Consider the following 26,024-nt stretch of genomic DNA (forward strand, 5'->3'; position numbering starts at 1 on the left):
ACACCCCCTCCGCGCGCACACACCCCGCACGCTGATTGGACGCGGCGCTCCCCGCCGACGCGCAGCCGCCCACTGCGCTGCGCACTGCGCGTGCGCGCCGCCGCCGGCAGGGGCTCTACAGGGCAGCGCCGGGCCCTGCCGCCCGCCTCCGGTCTCCCCTCCGCGGTGGCCGCGGGGGTGGCATGAGTGTTGGGCGGGCCCTTCGCTGTCTCTCTGAGGGGCCACAGGGCCGCCCAGGGGGCAGCCATTGCCGAGAGGGAAGCGCTGGCGGTGGCGCCGGCCCGGCCCCGCTCCGCCGCCTCGTGTGTCGTCCGAGGAGGGGGACGTGGTGGGGCGGGTACGGGCTTCGTGTGTTTTGCTGGTGTGAAACTCTTACTCTGTTAGAAACGCGGCGTGGGGCCTGTGCTGGGAAGGGCCACCAATTAATAGGCTTGGCCAGTAACGTGATTAGTGACGCTTGTGTGCCAGGGAATGTTAAACTAGCGCTTTGTGAAGATACCATCCTGACGGAGTTTTTTGCTGGTAGAACTGACTGACTCGATAAGCTTATGTTGTGTGGTCTAAAACGCTTTCTGGAAGCTCAAGCTGTGTTGATGTGAGGGCGATTTGCTGGAAGTGTCCCGCAGACAGACCTTGTCCTCGGTCTGTGTCTGGTTTGTTAGCCAGCTGTCAAGCTCTGTGCTGGGCTACGTAAGCAGAGATAAGATGTCAAGTAAGGCAAAAAAAAAAAAAATACTGCAGAGCAAGTTGTGGTGAAGAGATAGTCTTGAGCTAGCAAATGACATGCCAGTGCTAGAGCTGAAAGTGGTGTGGTGTTACTCTTGAGTTAGTACCTGTATCGAAAGGCAGACTAGGATGTCCAGTGCTGCGTGTATGTAGCTTGCATGCTGTTTTCAGGTCCTGACAAGTATTTTCGTGTGATACATCTACATGTACAATTTCACTCTCAGATAGCTAAGAGGATGTCTTAGAAACTGCTGCTGTGTATTACCCTGTCTAGGACCAGAGAATTTTCAGTATTTCTAGGCTCTAGTAGATATTCATCTCCTCCAAAGCAACTTAGAGTAGCAGTAAGGTGTTTGCCTCTGCTAAAAGTAGCTAGAGGGCAGCTTGTCCTCCCCAGTATCGTCTTGAAGGCAATGTAAAGGGAAATTGATCAAAAGATGGGAAAAAACCTCTCCTCTTTTGTATATTAAAAGGGAAAGAATTCTCTGTTGGCCAGATGAGATGGGGGTAAACTCCATGTACCTCTTTATTCAAGGACACCATTAAAGGCAACCTCCTTCCAGAAGCTGCATATACTGAATAAAACATTAATGATGTCAAAAGATTCACTGCCAAGAATACTAGTGGAAACTTGTTATGAAATTTTAACAAAGCTTAAGAATTGTGTTCGTGTTTGAATTATTGCATTTATGAATCATAAAATAAAGCAGATAAGAAATCTGTAATCTGTCTTACACTGTACTTAAGTGTCATGTAACTTTCTCGAGCTGTTTTTATACTGGACATTCTAAACTTCATTCTAGCCTTCCTGAGAATTTTTGAGGAGTGTATGACCAAAGATCTTACTGGTAATATTTAGTAATGATACGTGTGTATAAAATGGGAAGGAAAGTTTTGGCGTAATGACTGACCTTGCATAATTCAGAAAGATGAAGACATGAGGAAAAATGCTTATGTTTGAAAAGCATGGAGTGTCATTCTTAAAAACATACTTTTATATATTACTTTACTCCTACATATATTAATACTCTTTCCTACAGAGTTACTAGCATTACAGTGGTAACGCTAATGAAATTCTTCTTTTATTTAGTTTCAGTGGCAAGCCAGTTAGAAATTACACAGGTAGGAGATTCGTGGGATCTAGAACTGATTCCACCCCCGCCCAGTGAACCAAACAGTTTCATTTTCACAGCAAACTAGAAAGGAACTTTTCAATAGCTTTCTTCAAAAGTCATTATAGCAGATTAAAACTGATAACAGGCAGGAAATCTCTGCTGCTTTATTAATTTGTTTGCTAGCTGAAAAGAGAGTTCTGAATGGTTTGTGTTTATGCTTTTTTTTTTTTTTTAAGTGTGGGGGAGTAGCTGCATTTCACAGGCAGGCTTCACTTCTCCGTGGATCATTTCTAAGCCCTTTAGCCTCAGTTTTGTAACGTGCATTTTGTTAGTATTTGTTTTTCTCCATTTCTTTAATCAGACATCTTCATTAGCATGCAAAATAAAAATGACAAGCCGAAGCACTGTAAAAGCAGATGTGCAACCATACCCTAAGTAGCAGTTCCAGATTACGTGCTCAAGTGTTCCCAGTTGCTCCAGGCTCTGAGAATTCATAGTACTTACTCTCAAAATTGTGCATGCAGATGGAAAAGCCTGAAAAATAAAAGCTGTCTTTTCCTCCATTGACAACATTCAAGATAGATGTTAAGCACAAGGTGAAAGTCTGTCTTTTTGTTACACCTGCTGTAGGCCTGGCAGGTAAACTGTAGCCATCTTCCAAAGTGACACACCTTTCCTTTTATTTTTGCGTGTGCCTGGGCTCTTAGAGTCTTTATTGTGGGCTAACACAGCTGAGTAACAGTTGTGTTTTGTAACTGACAAACAAATAAAAGCAACATCAGTAAAGTAAACAATCTGTGGCGTTGGCTGTACATGAGATTAGTCAAGCACTGCTTTCTCTGAAAGGCCTGCAGCAAACAGGGTTATATACCCAGCTAACAGCTAGGACAAAGATGTTGCACCTGTGTCATGCTGGTGCTTGGGACGCAAAGAGGGTATCAAATCGAAAGAGATGCTGAAAGCATATAAAGAACAACAGCAGTGTAAAGGATGGGACCAGGCAAGGAATGGAAGGTTCAATAATATTTGCTGAATTAAGAGCGAATCTGGATATTCAGTTACTAATTTAAAAAATACATATACTTGCGGTCTTTGCGTGTTCATTTTACGCACTAATCTTGAAGGAGGTATGATGCCTTTGAGCTGAGACAAATCCCCTACTAGGAGGAAGGATTGCCTCTCCACTCCCTCCTTTTCCTTGGGAATTCTCTGGCAAATCTGTTCGCGTGTATTTCTGCTAAAGGAAGGAGTTACATCCAGTACTTTGTAAATTGAAATAACCCCTCTGACATTTCTCTTCATATGTAGCACAACTGTTATTCCCGTATTTTGATGAAGCAAGAAATTATTGGTGGCCTCCCATTTAATAAATACAACTGTGCTTTAACATGAGCATCTAAGATCTTTTTAATCTCACACAGGATTGGGCAAAATTACACATTGTGGAGGGTGTGGTTCTCTCTGCCATTCATATTAAGAGTGTATTGAGCAAAATTCTGAGGTTTCCAATTTTGATAGAGTCTAATTGGAGGATTTTCTTCCTCTGACGGATAACTGCCTTTCACCTCATTAAGAAGGCAGAATTTAATTAGTTATTAGTTGGTCACTATATTTCCCAGTACAATCAGAGTTTCATTACAAGATAAGCAATTTGTTGGTAATAAGGACAGCTATTTGATAATGATACCCATTGCTTGAGATTTGGGTACTACCAGTTCTTAATAATAATGTATTTTGAATTTACGTTTCTACAGTTACTCTTTCTGTTTTCAGTGACTTGCAGTTTGCATGCCCTTACACGTGTTTGTAATTCCCAGTCCCCTAGTACTTAGATGTGAAGAAAGCTTTGAGACAACCGTTTAGATGGTAGAAATTGAGTTGCAGAAATGCATGATCTTCTCAACGTTTAAGCATAAGCAGAAAACTTAAAATACCTACCACTAGACTAAAAGGTTTTGGTTTTTTTCTGGTCTTAAGACATTTGTGGGGGAGAGAGGGAAACAGAAGAGAGAAGAAATAAATCAAAACAAAAATAAATAAAAATAAAAGGAGCTCTTGCTTTGACTTGAAGATTGGCTACCAAATCTTGGACCGCCCCCACCAAGAAGGGATCTACATCTCTTGTTCTTGATCCTAGGGATGATGCAATGCTACTTCCCACACAATAGGGAATGAAGTTGTGGTGTAATAGCTTGCTTCTCACTCATAGTCAGACTGAAGAACTGAATAAGTACTTTCCTCATTGAAATTAGACACAACTGGAGAGAGGAAAAATGAAAAAGTTAGTCCACTTTTTTCCTAAAAAGGAGAAGTAAAACCAGCAAAAAGGAGATATGGGAGCTAAGCTGAAAAACAAGGAAGTACGTCTTCCTGCAGATGAATAATGAATGTTTTAAAGATAAAGCAACATGAAAACTGAGATGATAAATGCTCACAGAATTAGTGAGCATGATAACAAATGTAATTAGAAGAAAAGAAAGAAAAATATTCCTTGGTTTTTTGCAATGGTGTGGGTTTTTTCTGATACATTGACAACAATGGGATTTTAAGTCCCGTTATGTCAAACGCTGTTATTTCCCTATGAAGCTTGGCTATAGCTGTCTCTTTGCTGGTGTCATTTACTGCTTCTGGCACACTGCAAGTGCCAGCCTCAGCCAGCACTAATTTGTGGCTCGATTTCACTGAGCTCTGACTAGTCTATGTGTGGGTAATGACCCAGAGAGATGAAAGTGGTCTAATTACTGGAGGTTAGTTACATTGACTACAGGGCACAGCGTAAAATAAGGAACATTTAGGCCATCTTTAACATTGTGTGTGATCTTTTCTGCCCTCGCCCTCTCTTCCTATGCTGAAGCTGGCTTCATACCTTAGAAACTTGGCTAATAAATTCTCCAGAGGTAAATTGCAACATATCCCAATGCTAAAGGTGAGATTCATCTCACCTATCTTTATCCATCTAAAATTTAGCTGTCTGGTCTGAGCTACCTATCTACACTCCCGTGCAGTCAATGGAACTAGACAGGCATCTCTGTGGGGTAATTTTTCCCTTCCTATGGTAGGTGTCTGAGACAGGTGTGATGAAACTCCTTTTGGAGATGCTTGTCTCACGCTTTTGTCTGTGGTGGGAACGTGGATAACTGGGTTAGGCTAGAGACACAACTCAGAGGACTACGCATTAATTGAGCCTGTGCCTCTGTACTTACCTTCTGCAGAATGCTGGGATCAGAATCCTCTAGAGCAAAAGTGTCGCGGGGTCATTGAGAAAAATGGGGACTAAATGCCCATCTTCCACTCCTCGTGAAATGTCCTTTTTTTTTTTTTTCTGGCTGAGCAGGACACTTATCTTGGTGTCAGGAGACGGTTTCTGTCTTGGGCCCCATACCTACACTGCAGCGGACTGATTAGGCACACGTGGTGAATCTACCATTTCTGGTTGTAAGCCGAATTAGCGCACAGATCACAGCAGTAAATCAGGCGTGAAAGACGTGTTTTCGTCCTAGATGCACTAGGCTTACACACATAGATTGAATGCGCTGCATGTATAGAGTAGGTCTGTTGCTTTCCTGGAAACACTGGCCATAGCGTCGCAAGGAGTAAATGACGCTCATGCGTGTGCAGCAATTCCAGTATTTCCCCGGAGCAGCAGATTTTCCGTGCACAAGTACAGCAGCTGTGTTGCACATCTGCAAGGCGTGCATGCGGTGATGGTGGATGGAGTGGGAAAAGATCCCAACTGGGACTGGTCTGGTCTCTCTGAAGCAACTAATTGAGCTCATGACCTGCTTCTGGTGTACTCCTGCGCTCGTCGACACCACGAGCTGTGTCAGGAGTCACCTGGTGGAAACTGCCACCCTGGCTGCACGGGGCAGAGGCTGAAGACCCCGTTGTACACATGTCCACACCAAATATGACTTCTGTAGGTGTTATATAGAAGACCAGTCCATTTACACTCCAGTAAATGAAAAGCAAGCCACTCCCTACTGCGAACTTGCAAACATAAAAGCTGTTTTTTTAATCTACATTTAGATAACGTTTTCTAACTGTAAATCAAGCTATCAAGGAGCTGCTTTAGTATGCGTTTATTTAAGCGACTGAAACCTCAGGGCTATGTCAATATGCACAAGCTGAAAATCTGACTCTTATTTTAAAATGGTTTTTGAAGTCTTCAAATACATTCTTTTAGAATTTATTTCCATACTGTCTTTTGCTGTATGTGTGTGGTACAGTTCTAATTCTTAGGAACACGCATACTTATTTTTCGTGGTTTCTTGCTTACAAAAGTCTTTTGTTCATTCTGGGAAGGCATACTGTTAATCACAGGAAAATATTTTTCAATTCCCTGTTTATAAATAAAGAGGAAAAAATCATTTTCGTGTAGAAGTAAATCCTATTCTAGTAAACTGTCTTTTAAAGTGCAACTATAAAAGTGATTATCTTAAATCTAAGGCTTATTTGGTCCAAATTCTCATCAAAGCTTCTTAAAGTGAAAACTGGCCTCTTGGTTAAAACTGTTTCTTTTTCCAGATATTATTTTTAAAACCAGCAACCTTAAATTCAACAGTGATATTTCAATGGGAAAAAAAGGGAAATTTTTTTTCTTGAAAAGAATTATAATTTTTTTTCTTTTTAATACCGTGAGAGGTGTTATAGACCATGTGTAAACAGTGGCAAAAAGGTAGGAAACAGATTTAAAAGTGTCTAGCTGTGGAAAATAAGAGGTCTGCTTAGATAGGCTGAGGGAGGTGTATGAAAAGACCAAAGAATGAGAATTGCAGCAGGACAGCTAAAAAAGCCCCATCCGGGTACTTAGCTTGAGAGAGGAGAACGATTGATTTATTAATGAAAAATTGATTTGCTTTCCTGGAAACCTGGAGTAAAACTGGTAATGGCTGTAATTTTGTTAGACAGCAATGGCTGATGTGAGGGATGTGGGAGAAGACCAGAAATGTTGAGGAGGTGAGGTGAAATGACTGCAGCCAGGCTGTCCAGACCAGGCGTTATCACACAGTGGCTCTTTTGAAGCCTGGGAGGAAACCTCGGTGTATGTGGGAAAGCCAGCGTATGTCATCTGGGGTTTGATGAGCGTTTGCAGTCTCAAGTAATGCTGTGGGATCGCAGCTGTGTGGGCTTTAGATGAATTATCTCCCTGCAGCAGAAAACCGCTAAGCCTGAAACCAGCAGAAGCTTAGCTTTCAGCCAGCTGCAGATCTGCAAGCAGATTCATGGAGGGACCCGAGGTTTTCTGGAAGATGGAGGGAGACCTGGTGAAACACCTCATGCTTGGGAAGCTGAGGATATGCATTCACAGGGCCACAAACTAAATGCATAGCAGCCCCCACTCTTTCCGTGTGCCCTTCCCCTGTGAAAGGGTCATGTTGGGGAGGAAAGTCATCTCTTCAGAAAATGGCCTTTGCGGTGTTAGGGAAAGAAGAGCCCATCTGCTTTCTTTAATTTATAATATAGTCTATTGACAGTCTTCTGAATTAGCAACTTGGGATGGCCCCTCTGCACACCCTTATTAAGGAGGACTATGAGCTGGTAGCGTGTTATTTCCATGTGTATGTGGTTTGGGGCTCTTCCCTTGCTTTCACTCTAAACTGCTCTAACTGAGGAGTCTGCTCATTAGTGCTACGTTATCAGGGCTATCTGGAGTACTGGTTTGTTGCTCTTCTCGTAAAATGCAAATCCTCCCCACCCCACCCCACCCCATATGAAAACCCAGGGAATACTCATTATATTCATAGAAGGAGATATCCCGAGTTTTCTTAAATGACAAAAGTATTTGTGGGTGAGACCTTTGAAAGTAGGAAAGAAGTGGCTTCTCTTTCACACACATGCAGATTCATAAATCTCTGCAATACTTGAAATGTTGAAACTTTGGACTGATTCCCTAAGAGCTGTAGTCATACCCCTGAGAGGAGAAGGATGTTGAGTCATAGTGAAGAAAGGAAAGAAAAGCTGGATGTTTTTTCTATTGCAATCATCCCAGAGGTCAGACAGATGAACAACAAGAACACTGGTTAAATGATTCAAAAGGCTAGGTTTTCTGGCATTAGACATAAACACTTCAAGCACTCTGAAAGAAAATATGGAAATGAATTGTCCTGCCAGTATATCTAAGCATATTTGCCTTTTGAGTCTAATGCCTGAAGAAGGATTAATTTTAAAATGTTTTGGTAGAAAGTTTCTGAAGGACTTATGCTTAGGCTGTGTGAAGGCTATACCAGGACCAGCAATGGTGAACAATGGAATTGCACTGGCTTTTGGAGGTGTCTTACAGTGGCATAAAGAAGAGACAACATGTGATTTTTTTGCAGCATGACATAACATAATTTTTTAAAGCTACCTAATTAAGCTACTCTTTTGCTTAAATAAGTTCTTTATGGTTACCCAGCTCGCTTTTGCTACCAGGATAATTGCAAGAGTGAGTGATGTATTTGAAGACCTGGCTAAGACGGGAAAGCATACCAAAATTAGGAAAGAATACCATACATTCCAATACTTCAGGTTTTAATTTCACAGCATAAGGTTCTTGTTGTAACCTACTACTTCTATATTGATCACACAATGACTTGCCAGAAAGACAGTTTGACTGTTTGACGTACTAACTCTACTCTTGCAGCTTTCTGAAAAGGGGAGTTATTTTTCTGAGGTTGTACATTTTCCCATTTTTCATAACAGAGGAAAAATTGATTCGATGCCTGCTTCTGTTTAGAGCTCCACATTAAATGCCCCAAACAGAAGCTGTTCGGTTTCTGGGTCTCATTACCGAGTTGGAGTCTCCAATTGAGAAACTGGAGTGATTACTGGTTTGTTTGTCACTGTAGAGATCCAGTAAGAGGAGGGAGCCAATCTTCACCCGTCTGCTGGGTCTATCTGAATTTCCTCCTGTTCTCAAGCGACCGGCCAGGCAGCTCATCGTGCGCTTGGGTGTGACTGCAAGCCGTGGTGACTCACGGTTTAAGTGTACAACTCATACCGAAAGGAAAATGAGGCCAATTTTAACTCTACTTTTGATTTTATCTCTAGCTTACTTCTGTGAAGGTCACAAAGAGCCCAAAACTGCTACACGCAGCAAAAGGTAACCCAGTGTAAATAAGACACAGAAGGAGGTATCACCATAAACATGCAAAAAGAGAGAGAAATATACCTGCAATTCTCTGTACTGGGTCTGACCATGATAGAGTCCCTTCTCAAAAACAGAGCATTAGATGATGCAAAAGCTAGTGGTCATCTCTTGTCAGAGGATGAAAGTTGCTGAAAACGGCAAGTCGACAATTGGAAAGTACTTGCAAATCTGGAACTTGTTATAGAAATGATGGAACTGATTATATAGTGTCATTTCCTGATAACTTGGTTCTTTGTTAATTTTTTGTCTTAAGAGGTATTGCCTAGGACACAATAGTCAGACAGTTTCCTACTATTCCTGCTTTCCCTCTCCCTTCTTAGGACGGCTGATAATCCACACCTGTGGAGACTAGTTCTGCCAGCACTGGAGGAGACTCACAACCTTTTTCAGAAACCTTTTGGAGTTGGGTTTCTCACGGTACAAGGTAGGAGCTTCTTGAAACCACTTAAAGTTTATCTCAGGATCACACTGTTCACAGAATCACAGACTGGTTGAGGTTGGAAGGGACCTCTGGAGGTCATCTGGTCCAAACTCCCTGCTCAAGCAGGGCCACCTAGAGCCAGTTGCCCAAGACCATGCCCAGATGGCTTTTTCATATCTCCAAGGATGGAGACTCCACAACCTCCCTCAGCAACCTGTGCCACTGCTCGGTCACCCTCACAGTGAAAAAGTGTTTCCTGATGTTCAGATGGACCCTCCCGTGTTCCATTTTGTGCCCATTGCCTGTCACTGGATACCACTGAAAAGAGTCTGTCTCCATCATCTTTATACCCTCCCTTCAGATATTTGTACCCGTTGATGAGATTCCCCCTGAGCCTTCCCTTGAAGGGGATGAAGTACTAAAGGAGGGCTGAAACAGACCGAGATGTCTAGTCAGGGACTAAGCTGCCCCATCTACTCAGCAAAAACCTCTGGTGCTTCTTGCTACTGTCAAATGATTACAACACTTTTTGAAACTTGCTTTTTCTGAGGCAAGCGTGTAAATGTTGCACTTAATGACAGTGCAGGTCTTGGGTGTTTATTGGAGCCTGGACGCTGTTCCAGCCAGAGCTTGCCTAGGCTGGAAGCTTTTCAAAACACTCTGCAAAAAACACCTGAATAAAGTCAGTGAAGACTTATTTAGTTGGCTGGACCACGCAGCAGCCTACTGTTACCTTACGCCTTGTGCCAGATTCAATACCCAAACTGGACAAACGTATTTTAGGCTTGAGCGCAGTTGTGAAAAGCCGCCTGTGAGTTTGTTGGTGATAGTTTCTACTGCATATTTCGTATCTTTACTGAAATGAGCCCCTATGTCTTGTTTGCAGAACTCACACGGGGTCTTCAGTCTGCAGAAGAGACCAGTTGGGTTACGTGTTGGCTGCTTTACCTTTCAGCAAGCATGCAGAGGGGTGAGGAAGAGGAGGGAAGGCAGAGGGAGTGAAGGGCTGCCACTCTACCAGAAGGATGAGGGAGAATCAAATTCTTGCGGGTACTTCTTTGCACACAGACTTACTTCCTGATAGGGAGAATCGCAAACATGACCTTGAATTCCCTGTAAGGTGTTTTCTGACTGTTGTTTAGCTCAGGAGATTCATTTTCTCATATTATTTCGTATAGCACTACGATCTCATTTCTCCTGTACAAAATCCTCATCTTTTTATCAATCTAGCAAATTCTGGCTATGTTGACTCAAAGACTATCTCAGTACGTAGCTGATTGTTCTAGGACTTTGTGCAAGACTGCTGTCTACGGTTGGGTGTACTCCACAGGAGGTCAAGACCCTTACAGCCTCTCTAAGGCGTGTGACCATTTATAGGATCTCCAGAGCAGTATCTTCTCTACCCGCTTTTGCCGAGCACACTGCTGCTATTGGGGCTTCAATGGGAGCGCTCGGCAGAGCAGTCTCCTGTTGACTAACTTCTCAAAACACCCCAGGTCAGTTTAGGGTTTGTGAGTTGCTCACAGGAGCAATGTTCTGCAGAGTGTGTTGTACCCGTGCATATTACCTACTTCACCTCACGTCCCTCCACCTCAGAAAGACTTGTAAAATTTGGGATTCTGGGGTTCAGGTGGAGTTTTGCAAGTCACGGTCAACCTGTTTACATCTCTACGTGCAGACAGGGCAGAGCACGGTCATGTTTGGTCCTGATAAGATACAAAGATACAAACTTCAGCTCTGAGTGCTCATTTGCATGGCTTCCTGCCATGCGAGAACAAGTTACTGTCCAAGAAAATGCAAATGCCTTGTGCTTTATGACGAGTGCTGTAAATCAGAAATTGTGGTAGTTATCTCACATGAAGTCCCTCTAAGAAAGAACAAAATACCACTGTTCTAGTGAAGTGCTTATGAATCACCACCTGGTAAAAAACGACACCACCTGTGACATTTCAGTATGGGCTCAGCAAGTGGGGAGAACGTACTGAACTGAGGCAGCTAGTGACCGTGTCACGCAGGGGTTATTATATGACATCATGAGATCCAATATACTGCACATTCCTTTCAGGCTGAGAAATGTAGCGGGAACTGCACAGCTGACACAGAGCTAGGAGAAGAAATCTTAAAATGAATAGTTTAAGTGAAGAAAACATGCAATTTCTTGCATGCAGGGAGTAGAGCACAAATTATGTATTTTTCTCTATGAACTTAATAATTACATGCAGAAACTGCACGTAGATACACGGTAGTGACTATCACCTTATTAACAGATTGTAAGGCGTAGGTAAGGATGAACAACCCAGGGGCGTTTTTAATAACGTTTCTGGAACAAAGCAATAAGTGAACCAGAAGCATTCAGGAACACAAACGAGCTGCCGCTCCAGCTGGGAATGTAGGCTTTGGGATTGGCACTTATAGCCTATGTAAGTAATGTTAATGCAAAATTACACAGCTCTAGGGTTGTGTGCTAAATACTCCAAAGAGAGAGTAAAACAGAATATAGTATACGCTGAGTCCCTCATCTGCTAAGGCATTTAACAGAGTACACGTCAGTAAGTGGAGGAGTAGTCCCACTAAGATCTGAATGAGCAAGCCGTGAGAAATCTATTCAAAACATACCCTGTTCTGTTGCGTATCAGGAAATATCAGAGAAATTTTTTTCTCCAGCATTACGATTTGTGTTATTTTAATATCGCTTTGCAGTTTCATTGGTGGCAGAGAAGACTGAAATAATGTAGCAGAATGGGCAGGAAACTTCCAAACACCAATCTTAAAAAACAAGGAACAGCAGATATTTTGTATAAAAACAGATTTGAGAAAATGCTCTTGTGTAATAATCAATAATAACCGATTTTACTGTCTTTGGAAAATTAGTTTTTTACTGAACTGGTCCCTGTATGTGGCTTCTAAACCTGCTGTCAAAGTGCATTCAGATCAGCTGAAATGTAAACTGATACATAAATAAAACACAGTTTGAGGTTCTACCTGTTCTGTCTCTCATTGTGCAAATCTCGCCACTTTGACTGAGAGAGGTCGTGTGTCAGCACAGTCATGTTTATTCGGATTAGTGGCTGTTCTACCAACAAGAAATTTATAACTGCTTTTATGTTGTTGGCAGTTGTACCTTGTAAGGGCGCGATGACTAAGCTTCACATGTTTCTATTAATACAAAGTTGGCTGTCATTGATATCAATACTGGCTGTTGCATAAAGCGAGAAATGCTTTAGATAGATAGCCACTTAAAAATCGGTAGAAACTTCTCAAGTGCACGTTGCACTGTAGATTTGTGTTTAAAATGTCTCAGTTGCCAAGGAAGCTTTATTTCTGTCAGGACATGAACAGCTCGCTTGTTTTTTTCGTTATTTGCCAATTGCAGTGGAAATGATGCAGCACAAAAAACTGCTGACTGAAGAGTCAGTTGTATTTTCTAGGTACTTTCTGGTTTTGAAATAACACTATAGATTATCACAAGTGGTGCAGTTGTTTGAATTCAGCTTCTGCCAAGTTTTTACTCTGCCGATGCTGCTAAGAATAGAGAAACCTACCTTAGAAGCTACTTCTTAAGTCATAGGTTGTTATTTTCAATATTAAATATAAAATGATGTTTAAATTAAAGGTCTCATTTATCTTATTTGTCATGACGTTACTTAAATGACATTGCATGTTAACAATTATGTAAAGAATAATACTGTATATTGCAGAGCGGCCACCCGCTGCTGCAGGCAGCTGTGATTTACTAGAACGGGGGAACAACCAGAAGGATGTGAGTTAACGTGCACTGGCGCAAGGCGACACAACTCTACCAGGACTATAAATCGGCATACCCCGATGAACAATAATAAAGGTGACGAGTCTTTCAGTCAAGAAAGACAGCATTTTCACCAGATGAGGCCTGTGTTGGGGCTCTCTGACAAGCAAAGCACAGTCCTACAGGCCCTTAGTCATAATCTGAAAGCCAGTGCCCCCGTGGAAGGCTGAGCAGACTCACACCCTGGGAACTTTCCAGTGGTTCGCCCAGCCCAGCCTTGAGTGGATCTGCTGTGCCCAGCATCTGTCCTCGGGAGGGTCACTGTATTAACTGGGGTCTCTACGCCCACCTGCACTTCTGCCCCAAGTTTAGGTAGGGCATCCAGCTTGTGCCTAAATAATTAGCAAAGACGTTAACAAAAGCTTGCATTGCAAAGTTAAAGAACAACATTTTAGTTGCAAGCATTGCTCTTCAGTGATTCTGCTGGGGAGCTAGAAGATGTAAAATATTAACCGGAGAAAAAGGGGAGGGAGGCAACTCACAAATCAAATAGCTACTGTGTTTTAAACATCCAGCGGTCGTGAGCTGCTGATGGAGTGGCACGACTGCAGATACTGGACTGTGGAAGGAGTTTGGAAGTATACCTAGGTATACCTTGGTATACAAATACACCTGTTTATCTAACACTTTGGTCCACTTACATCCAAAATGTTAAAACAAGGAATATGTTCCTTGCTTCTCCTCCTGAACATGGCTCAGTTTACTCCATCGTTCCCTGTTTGACCTGAGCATCCTCTCAGTGCCTCCGGTTGTGCTTCTCAGTATGCACAGGCCAGCCGCCACCCGAGAAAGCGGCTGCCTCGTCCCTGCTTAAGTGCTCTGCTTGAATTTTGGGGTGCGGGAGTGGCAAGCGGCATTTCCAGTGTCCCCAGTCTGGGAGCACAGCTCATCCGACGGGCACAGGCGAGGCCCGGCCTCCCGCAAAATGCAGCACCTTGCCTTCTGACTGGGGCACCGAGCTGGCAACAGAAAGTACTCAGTCCCTTACCTCAGGGCTGCAAATTGTATCAAAAAATATAAGCATAAAAATTGATACCCAAATTTTAGGGCCCTGTTTCTTGTTTGCTCTCCCCCCACTCACAGATTTTTCAAAATTTGCTGCAAAAGGACCCACTTGCAACATGAGAGGATCAGCGGTCGTCCTCCGCACGTGTGCCTTGACCTATTTAACCTGTTTTCTGGTGATGAGGATATTGTCTTCGAAGCTGACAAGGCATCCCATTTCTTTCCTCTGAGCATTTTTTGAATGATTTTGGTAGAAATTACTAAAAAGTTACAGATAAAAAACCTGCCATCACCAGTTTTCATTAGTTCTCCTCATCTCCTTCTGTTCATTAGTTCTCCAGACATTAGCCTGTTTATGTTGATCAAACAGCTACTCTCCTGAACACATCACAAGGATTTTATTTTAATCCATGTGCATTATTTTAAGCTCATAATTGATGGGTGATAAAAATAGGCAGCAGGCCATGAAAAATGTGAAAATTAGCTTGGATTAGACCGAGCTTGTTCAGATGCCGTCAAGGTTTCAAACAGCAAAATACAACATATTGCCAACTATGCTAGCTATATTCCAGATCCAAGATGTACTTGATTCTTTGGCTGGACGGCCACCATAGTTAAGCAGGTATTGTGGGATATATATATATTAAAAATGAAGCTTCATCCAAAGGAAAAAAAAAAAGGTATTTAGGTCGATAATGCCCTGGAAAATCCTTACAACAAAAGCATAACATTTAACCACTGATGGAATGAAGTCAAATTAGTTAACCAAAAACTCTTCCAGAAAACAAATTAGAAGTGCTGAGAAAAGTTGTATCGTTGCCTGTTGAATTTTAAATCATCCCACTTACAGAAACTGTTAAAGTACAAAATATGTTGCGTTATCAGATAAAAGCAGGAAACAAACTTCTAGGAAAAAGGGTTCCAGGCAGGAAAGTTGCCTCCAGACTATCAGTGCCAAAGCAGACTGACTGGAGATAGAGTCCTCTCCCTACCCTACAGGTGGTGAAAGAGAAATAAGCTTATCCCAAGGAGAAAAGTCGTTGCTGTTGGTCAAAAAAAAAAAACCAAAAACCAAAAAAAACAGGTAGTAAAGAAGGGGCTCAAAAGAGCATTGAGGAAAAATAAATCAACTGGTCAGTTAGAGATTGGTAAACAGAATAATTATAAAAAAGTAGTTTATTGCTAAAGACTCTAATAATCAGGGAAAAGCTGCCCATCCAGAAAGTGACTGTTAATAAATTAAGACAGTTGTTATGTTGCTACCAATAAATTCCATTTCTTTTGAGAACGTTTTGGTGCAGGTATTAAATTATTTTTTCTATAGAAACAGCCAACTGAAAGCAGGTTGGAGCAGTTCTAACAAAAACCACAATGAAATGGTTCAATTCACAGAAGGAAATGAGGAAGAGAAGTTCTAGTAGAAAGAACAGGTAACAGAAAAGTTCAGTCCTGAGACTGTTTATAAATAGCATTAAAATTAAACATTTCTGCTTCCTCAAAATGAACTGTTGGTTCACACCAATGAAGCATGGATAAACTGCACACAGATTTTCCAGAAATAATTAGGCAGAAGGAAGGATGAAACCAGAGCTGACTTCACAGAGTGCGTAGCCCAGCTTTAAAGAATATTAGTAACAAGATCCAGGAAGGAATCACCTGGACTAGCAACTGAAAAAAAAATAGCAATCCAGATCACCTTGTCAGCTGCTCAAGAGCAAACGGGCAAAGTGGGCTGCAGGTGGGGGCACGGCGAAGGGTGCCGGGGAGCCCAGGCAGTACTCCTGCTTGGAGTGCCCAGGAGTTCCTGCAGCAGCGGAGGTGTCTCAGCAGATGTGTCTTGGGTTTTTAGGTCCTACAGACCGACTCTGAGGAGAAGGGCAGTTAGAAATCACTGTGTGCTTTTCTCCCCCCGTCCTCTGCACATGAAGGAAACAGTCCAAAACGGTTTTCCAAGGAAGCCCTAAAACACCCACGTACACTGTCACAAGGGTTACAGTGCACATCTATCTTCTTTCCAGATCTACTCTGCTAAAATAGAATAAAAACTCTATTCTTAAGCTGGGACATCATCAAAACCCTCTGAAGGTCAAAGACTGCAGATGAGCAAATTTGTTTGTAAAGTGTATTTCCTGTCTTTCTTAGCTCAAATCACCAAGTAATTTCTGCTTTCAGCATATTAAAAAAGCGGCGTCCTGCCACTTGTCAGCTGTCTCTAGGGTTTCCATTTTTCAGGGTTCAGACCAGAAGCAGTACAGAGATGGCATTTCTTTGGGTTTTTTTTAATGTTTTTCTTTCACAGACTACATAAGTACCAAATGGTCTTTTTCCACAGTGAAGAAGCTTCAGGCTGAACCCTGAAAAAGCTGAAGTTCTTCTTGAATATACTTGTCCACATAGTACAGACATTGTCCATTTGTATGTCGTACATCTTCATTGCAGCACCACAGTAATATTTTTTAAAGCTGTTTTTTAACAGGAGCATTTCCATTGTGTTTTTCCATCTCATTTTCCATTGTATCTCCTCTTACTGTCAAGTGCTCTAGAGCCCCTGTGGAACTGCGGGAGCATTTGCTCTGCAGGTTTGAAGTCTTTTTGGCTGCTTCTTTGCTACCTGATGGTGCCTCCGGAGCCCTGGTGACATATGGCAACAATTTCTGTCCTCTGAAGACCTCTCTGCCTTTTGCCAGTCACATGAAAAGCAACAGGCAGGATCAGCCAGGCAAGGTGTGCAGCACTCCCTTTTGCTCCACTTTCCCCTGAGAAAGTTGGAGGTTGGTCCATAAGGAAGGGAAGTCACCCAAACCTGCTGCGGCGTCTGGCACGCAGTGGGGCTTTACGTCAAGACCCCTAAATTCAAGCGAGCGATGACTGAGCTGCACAGACATGCCATAAGGATCTCAAGTTCCCTTTCATGTGTGCTCAGGTTGTTCCCATGCCATAGCCACCTTTCTGCGGTGGGCAGAAGAGTTTGTTGAAGACAGAATGACTCCGTGCTGATGCTACTCGGAATCTGAGTTTTAGGTACTTTTTATGTCCACACAGCATGACTCAGAGTACCAGAAGTCTTAGTCTTAACAGCATTCCCAGAAGGCTAATACTGAAGTGCGGAGAGACAAGTTTTAAGTGAATAAACAGCTCTTTTATACAGATGCCATACGCAGCGAGGAAGAGGCCCATGGAGACCTAGCTGGCGGGTGACTCGACCTCCAGGTCCCTATACAGTCAGTGGAAAAGAAAAAGACCTCTCTAGGAGGCACTTAGAGTCTGAACAAACGCCTACTCCCTGCTATTGACTCTCTTCCCAGAATAGCATCAGCCCCAGATAACACGCAATCTGAATTGCTCACGTCTTTTTTTGAACTGGGGCGCTTTCTGTGGTTGTCCAAGTCCTTGTCAGATGTCAGAGGAGATCTTCATGCAGTCTAAATTTTCAAAGGTGAAGTCTGGCTTGTGGTGATGTGTCAATTTTGATTTATTTCAAAAATAAGATATTCAGAACGCCCTATCACACAGTCCCTGAGAATGAAGCCCTGAAAGACTGTATGCTGCTTACCCAAACACTATTTAGTTTTGAAAACTTGACTTAAATTATATAGTGAGCAATCTAAGATGCCCACTGTGGACTACTCTTCTTCTTCTAACCTTGTCCTTTAGCTGTCATTGACTCTTGTAGCTAAAATGGTATTTAGAAATGTATTTAATAAATAATTAATGGGTCTGGAGTTTTTTATTTATTTGTATCTAAATAAAAGTCCTCAATAATGCTCCAGTAAGGCTGAGACTAGATGAAGATGATGTGTTTCATAAATCCTCTGCTTGCTTCAGACGGATACTAAGTAACTCCTACTCTTGAAATAGGAAACTGTGTCATCAGACAAAAAGCTCCAAATGCTTAATATCATACTGAAATAATAATTGTGTTTGTTCAGCTGTACATATCATGATAGGTCTGAGCTCACCGCCTATCTGTCTTATAAAGGCTCTCTACTTTAAGTTCCTTATCTTTTGTAAATGTAGGTTTTAATACTCCTGACTAGATAAAAAGAAGACAGGGAAAGGGAAAGGGGAAGGGGAAGGGGGAGGGGAAGGGGAAGGGGAAGGGGGAGGGGAAAGGGAAGGGGAAGGGAAAGGGAAGGGGAAGGGAAAGGGGGAGGGGAAAGGGAAGGGGAAGGGAAGACTCTGGTTTTGACTAGTAGTGATTAGTGATGATAAATCAAATCAGAAAAGTAGCAATGGGTTCTAGCCAAATTTAAAGGTAGAGTCTTCTTCCTTCCTGTGTCCAGGTGTTCAATCATTTTGTATTTTAACATGACATCTTCCTCCTTCACAATTTACCATGACCAAAGCAAGGGTATTGACAGCATGGGAGAATCAAATTGCGAGATGAAATGGCAAGCAAAATTGTCCGTGGTCATGTACGCCTGTCTGAAGTATGCATTTGCAGAGGAGAGCAATCTGTGTGCTGAACAGTCGCCGATGCACTGAAGCTCTGGGGTTATGGAGTAAGTTCAGCTAGGAAATATTTTAGCTCTAAGTCTTTACTTACCACACGCAAACTGAAAATTTCATGTACTTATTACACATCCAGATTTGAGCAGGCATTCACGTGGGGGACAGAGAACACACCTTTAACCCAAGCACTCCTCTGCCCGGTTCCTACATCAAAACCAGAGGGGAGTCTCTCCGAGAAAAGGGTGCCGCAACCAAACCACAACTCTGAGAAACATTTTATTTCTCTATCTCATCTTTGAAGCAGCTGAGGTTTCCTCTTACTGGAAAAGCAGGGAGGGCTATGTGAAGGGAGAGAAAAGGAGGAATGGGACCTATCTGATGGAGACAGCCATGGCATTTTCATCCTAGTCCAATATTTCTGCTAAATTTTTCCAAAGAAAAGAAAGCAAGAGAAGTATTTCTAAAATTCTTTAACATTATTATGCTGTTACTCTTCTAGTTAAGAGCCATTTCTAGATGTGTTTCATAGTGCTTTGTAAATATTTGACATTTCTTCTGTGTTTGCTTACCTTTTTTTTTTTAAACTTCTATAGTTCCATATAACAACCCTACAGAGCCACTTCATAAGGGTTGGCATGGCTGCAGTTGCGCGAGTGGGAACAAATGTTCTTACCAGGAATGACTAAAGAGAATGTTTTCTTCATTACTTCTGACATGTTATGCCAGCATCTGGCTCCTTCCGCAGCTGCAACTGGACCTAGACCCAGCTCAAGGCATCTGGAGCAAGACGCTCGAGTTTTGTACGCACCTCACAGCGTGAAGCGTGTCCCTGCTGTGAGATGCTGTGAGGACCTGTGTAGCCTGTTGACAGACAGCTCAACGGAAAGGCCCCGGCGCAGCGTGGTGTTTCACCACTCTAAGCACGTAATTAAATTCCAATGAACTTCTAACAGTCAAGTTCCGAGCTGAGGTGCCGGTCTCTCTGGCCTCGATCCAGCAAAACACTTCGGTGCATGAATAAAACTTCCCCACTGTGAACAGTCCTGTTGGCAAATCAGTGGGAGCTACTCACCGCTGAAAGTTCGGTATGTGTTCAAGAGATGTGTTTGATGTGGCCACAGTGCCCCACGCTAAGTGCTGTCTTGAACCTGGGCCAAAATCCAGTTTACCGTGTGGTGCCTTCTTGGCGTTGCTGGTTACCTCCCAGGCAGCCTTGCTCGCTTAGATGTGGACACCCTCATTTCAGAAGCAATGTTAAGCGCTTTTAAAAGCCACTTTCTCATGATAAAAATTCAGCGATGATCCCCTTTTGGACAGTAATATAGTGGTAGGTTTACATCAGAGCACTCTGGCAGTCAAACCGGGAATTAAAAGTCTATTGAATAGAAATTACAGGGCTAGGAAAATATCATAAACATCTAAAAGCACTGCACGTACAGTCATACTCAGGAGATAGACAGCTATCAAAAACTGCTAGTAATAATGTTGTCCACTATCTTTGGTAAAATCCTGCTTATGTTTTCTTTCATCTTCATGCCTCACCTTTAAATCTAGAATTTTGTCTCTTGCCAGTTTTCAGACCCTAAGTGAAGGGGAATTATCAAGTGGCCAAAGTAGAAAAGCAAACTTATCAGCATGCTTTTTCTGCTCTTTTTCCTTCCAAAACTTTCTAGGAAGCCAAATTTTCCCAAAACATGGTTGTTCAAATAAACTGTGGGGTGTGCAAGAGCCACCACATTCATTGCCGGTAAAACAATCCTAATATTCCAGCACAACCACTTTGGGTTGTTGAAACTCGAACTGTGGCTGGAGCATTGCCCATGCATTAGGGCGCTCTTCTGAAGCCTAACACTTCCCCTCTTCAGATTACTTAACCTAAATACAAAGAGAAAAATAAGAAGATAACACTGGCATTTTCTTTTTGAAAAGTGTAACTCATGAATACCAGGCTGTATGAGATCTAAGGCGTATTAAAATTTGCCAGCAAAAAGAGATCACTGTTCTGTACTGTGTCACTTAAAGCATACTTGATTCTTAGTTTTTGTACCATTAAATAAATACTGTTTACATAAAGTGTCTGCAATCCGTTAGTACTGTCCGGTAGTTTGAAAAAGTAAAGCCATATAGGTCAGATTTCCAGGCACGTAAATCCAATTGAACTCAACCGAAGTACTACGGGCAAATAAAGGTATTATGATATAATTTGTAAGTATTATCAACTCTTTCAGCTTCTCTAGGATGCCAGAACTCATTTAACCTGGGTGCTCATGTTAGCTGTTGTCCAACGCGTTGTTGAAATCTACACCTTTGTGCAAGTATCTGTAGTATCTTAAAAATATTGGATACCACCCTTTTGGTAGTTTCAGATGTGATCAGATGATGAGAAACTATTATACTGTCCTATGCCTATATATATAAAGAAGTAGTAGCTATAAACACTTAAATAAACAAAACTCCACTTGGACAAACATAAGTGTATACCCAAAATATTCACTGAGGTTTCTCTGTTTGCCTCCTAAAAACAGTGGTAGATGTCACATCACCCACCAGAGGGAGCTCATACAGTCAAATGTAAGGGCATCTTTTACAGGCGTTAATTAATTAGAGCTATTTAAAGGGTTATAAATAGATTTAAACACATTTTTAGCAGTTAGTGCATAGCTGGATGTAATTTAAATTGGCTCGGAACTGTAATGTGCGTGGGTTTCTTTCCCTTGAAAGAATACCCCTTTTTTGAAATTATTTCAAAAATAAGTGTTTATATTCCTGGTGCAGATAAGTTCACGAGGAGGTACTATTTCATAAGTGAGTAGTGGGCATTTTTTCTGATTAGACACACAGCCAGGGCGTGAGCTCCCTGAATAAGCCTAATATTTAGAACCCTATTTATAGGAGTATGTTTGAATATGCGTCTGTCCTGCATGAATATTAACACTTGCCTCCTATTTTTTTGTACAGACATCCAATCAGTAAACCTATATACTGATGGACTCGCAGAACAGGAGTACAAAAGGGTCTGACCACAAGACGGTCAAGATTTTGTAGCAAGTAATGTTTTTAAATGATGCGTTTACTTCTGACTACTCTTACAAATTCAGAGTGGTCGACTGACTCCAGCTACCCAAGCACAGCAAAGGAACGCGACAGGCAAGAGTCAACGGAATAAACTGGGGAGAGAGCCGAGATGACATGGCTTTGGAGAAAGTCTGTAGGCACAGGGCAACCTGGGTTGTGCACTGAGATGTGTCCTACGCTTGTAGGAAAGTCACAAGACAGAAGTGGAAGCTTTTCGATCACTGAACGTCACATCACTGTCCCTGCATGCGGGTAACGGGGGATCTAGGTGATAAAAGCACCAAACTACTTGTGCAATGAAAGCAGGAAAAGCCCATTAGTGGGCATGCATTTATTTCAGCACTAAAGTGCTCTAGCTTCAGTGTGGCTTCTCTTTACTATACACAGGCTATTTATCAAGGCTGTAATTTATTTATCTTTGACACAAATACAGCAGTTGGCATGGTATTGGGCTCGACGATCCTTATGGGTCTCTTCCAACTCGAGATATTCTATGATTCTATGATTAGCAGAATAGAGTCATATGCTGATACTGGTTATTCCTCTTTCTATAGAAGAACCATCTGCAATGCTGCAATCGCAGTACAGCTCTGCTGGTACTAGATGTATTAGACAGAAACGTAACCTTCATGAAAGAAATATTCCAGTATAAAATGTTTGTGTAGACTAGGCTTGGAAAAGCCTTGGGAAACATCCAAAAAAAATCTTCTTAGTGTTGAGCTGAGGACAAGAGCCTATACATCCCACTGGTGCAAGCCATAAAAGGCAAGAGAGGGAGCAGTTAAGGCCCACGGCTCACTCGATGGTTCCTCTTCCTAGCTGTAACTACTTCCTTTCCGTCACTTACAGTTCTCATATCACTGTACTCATTCTGAGCACCCTAGGCACAGTCTGACATCTGGCTGCACATTTGTTACATCAGCACACACATCCTCATTTCATTTCCCTAATTTCTGTATTAAAATTCAATACAAAATTCCAAAAAGTAACTACATCCACAGCCCACCTGCTCTCATATGTTCCTCACCAGTTCAAAGAAAGCCAGCCTATCTGCCAGCCAGCACCTGCAGGCTGCTACAAAACACCGAATCTTGACAAAACACCGTAGCTTTGGTTTGGAAACTGTCTCAAGCACCCGGCGATCATCAGACCACGTCATGAGATCACCAGTCAACTGGATCTGAGCTCTAGGCCGATGTCGCTTACTCAGTAGGCGGGGGACAGATGCATGGGTTGTGGCTGGGGCGTGTGTGTGGGGGGATTAAAGGAACCGAGGTTTAGAAGGGGGAACTGATGATTGGCGTGTAGAAAAGCTGAGTGACTCATGCACTAAGTCTTGTGCGTTCTACAGTGTAAACCACCCAAGTGTGCAGTCTAGAAAGCCTGGGTTGAGGTTAACAGTAATTTGTGAATGATTGTCTTCTTTCATTCATACGGGTATAAGTAACGCGTGACATTCTTTGTAAGGAGCACTGAAGAACCTAGAGGTGACTGGCCAGGTAGATTTTTTTTCATTCTTATAAAATAATCAACTTCTTTGAGTTTAAAATGCAAGCTGCACAGTTTTGGTGTCCATCTGAAGGACCATCTCCATAACTCCCAGTTTAACATTGCAAAACCAAGGGACTCAGTGGAGGGAAGGGAAAGGTCGAGGCTGCCCATCCAACTCCACCTTGCTACCCTCTCTCCCTCCTTAACGTGCACTCTGGTACAGCCGTGCGGTCACAATGTCTGCCCTTGTCCCAGAGGAGCCCAGCAGGATGGACAATGGGGGCCAGCTTTTCGGTACTTGTTCGGTAAGAGCCCTAGGCCTTCATTGCTGCATACCTTCCAGGCCTCTCATGCAGACAGTCAATAGTTTCCTCATGGGTTTTCCAAGGGTGTTCATCACCATATTACCCATGCATATACATGCCAGGACACTCTGAAAAGGAGGGAGAAGACCCTCAGGGCTGTGGGTGCACACGTCTGTCTGTCTGTGCGCATGGGAGAGAAGAGTCATGCCAGCACCCAGGTTTTGTCAACTCTCCTCACAATCCTGCTGGCCAGGGCCAGCACTCCTCCTGCAACGTCACCACCTGGGTGGACCACACTTCCATTCCCTGCAACCTTCTTCTTCGATCATTGCGCATCTTGCACCTTTCATGAGACGAGAGGCAAGGCTCCTCCAGACAACAGTCTCCCCAGCTCCTCTAGACGCTTCCATCTTGTGCGTTGACCAAGCAAAGAATTTCATGTTGGAAAAAACACCAAGTGACTCCATGACTAAGACTGCGACCGGCTCGTTTCTGCAAGGTGACCTGTGACTGGAGTTTGAGCAGCCAATGGGCACGTGCCAGAGCTTCCCAACCACACAGTCCAAAGGAAGGCTGAGAAGAGCTCGGTGTCCTACCCTTGCCTATTTGTACCTGCTATGAACAATGTGTAATGCTCACAAAGGCCTAGATGGCAACAAGGCCTCTGGGGGGAGGTGACACACTTCCAAAGATCATTAATTCACAAAATCAGCCAGAATAAAGATAATCCTGGAAAGGGAAACATTAAGAAAAAGGCACCAAACTCAAACCTGCAGGTCCTTATCTTCCAGACTTTTCAAGTGCAAAATCGCCCCAGCCTCTGGCTGTTTCAAGACTGCATGAGTCATATCCTTGCTAACTGGAATACTTAAATTGAGCTTGTTCAGCATTTGTTACGATGGAAGGAAGTTAGTTTGTAATAATAGGAAATGGAAAGCATAGGCCTTGTTTTTTTACACCCGTGTACTTCACTGTTTTCTTAAGTGGTCTGAAGCAAATACATTTGTCATCGTAGTGGCATGCTTACTTTTGCTAACCTGAATAACCTGGATAATAGAAATACGCTTAATCTGTGTAACAGACTGTGTCTATGTGGCTGTAAGCATTTAGCAACTTCTTTTGTCATCTGAGCCTTTCACATGTCTTTCCTTGCCTTCTGACCCCTGGTGAATTGCCAGCAAGAGCCTCAGACCACGCTGTTCTTTTGCTGAATGCAACTGCAATTGTCACAGCCTGTAGTCAGAAGTTCATAACATTTAGGCAGTTGAACTCAAAAGCTGAAACTGCCTTCCAAGTTCTAGGGTGAAATATGATGATGTAAAAACATCTTTGAAATAATCATATAAAATTCTATTTTACAGTGCTATACTTACAATGGACCTAGCTAGCAGGCCAATTTGAGGTCTCTCCTTAAATAGCAGAAGGACCCAAATCATATTGTCTATTTGGAAATACAGCATAAGGACGACAAACAAACATTCCCTTAAAAAATTAATTTCAGCTATTGAGTCAGCAGAGCTACGAAGTTTGAAGTAACATCTAGAGAAAAATTCAGCATGTCAAAATTGGAGATTTATTGAATATGAAAAAGTTTATCATTATTATGCTCTTGATTAAAAAATCAAGAGATGAATGGTAGATACAGCAGTTACCTCTCAGAAGGCTGTTCTAGCCCTTTTTACTCTTTGCAACACTTGAATGACTTTCTGGGTTCATTTTATCATAGAATGGTAGAGTTGGAAGGGACCGTAAAGATCATCTAGTTCCAACCCCCTGCCCTGGGCAGGGACACCTCCCACTAGACCAGGCTGCTCAAAGCCCCATCCAGCCTGGCCTGGAACACCTCCAGGGATGGGGCATCCACAGCTTCCCTGGGAAACCTGTTCCGGTGAACACGGTTACGTTGACCTTTCTGCATTTTTAATTTCACTTGCCTATGAATATTTTTGGAAAATACCATTTGGCTACCCTCCTGTCTTTCAATCCCATTTCACTTCAATCCCATTTCACTCTTTAAAAATTTGTTTTCATGAGATACTTTAGATTTTCTTCCTTTGTACTTCCGTATCAGTTTTACTCATTTGGATTGTGATGCCATTTCTCTAAGTCGCTATTCTCAGACACACGAGCATCCATGCTAGCAGGCAAATATATTGATACAAAGTAGTTGTTTTTTACTTTCGCCATAGCTAAAAGTAGGAGGAAAAATTGATTGCGAATAGCCATAGTTCAAATTAAACACAAATATCTGACATCAATTAGTTTGGGATGTTTGAAGAGTTCCATATTTATCCAGGCTGGTAGCTGGACCGTACCATGAATCTGGCGTCTGTACATCTGTAAAAATGTTCCCTGAAGACTTCCATACTGGTCAGTCTCTTTAGGTTAGAAAAAACATATTCCCTGGCTATTCTTAAATCGCTGTGTGTCACAAATGAGGCCTAACTTTCCTTCTCCACATGACTGTCTCTCTCCCTCACGTTTTTCTACAACAGTATGG

This window comes from Chroicocephalus ridibundus, chromosome 1 (assembly GCF_963924245.1).
Source record: "Chroicocephalus ridibundus chromosome 1, bChrRid1.1, whole genome shotgun sequence".
Taxonomy (NCBI): Eukaryota; Metazoa; Chordata; class Aves; order Charadriiformes; family Laridae; genus Chroicocephalus; species Chroicocephalus ridibundus.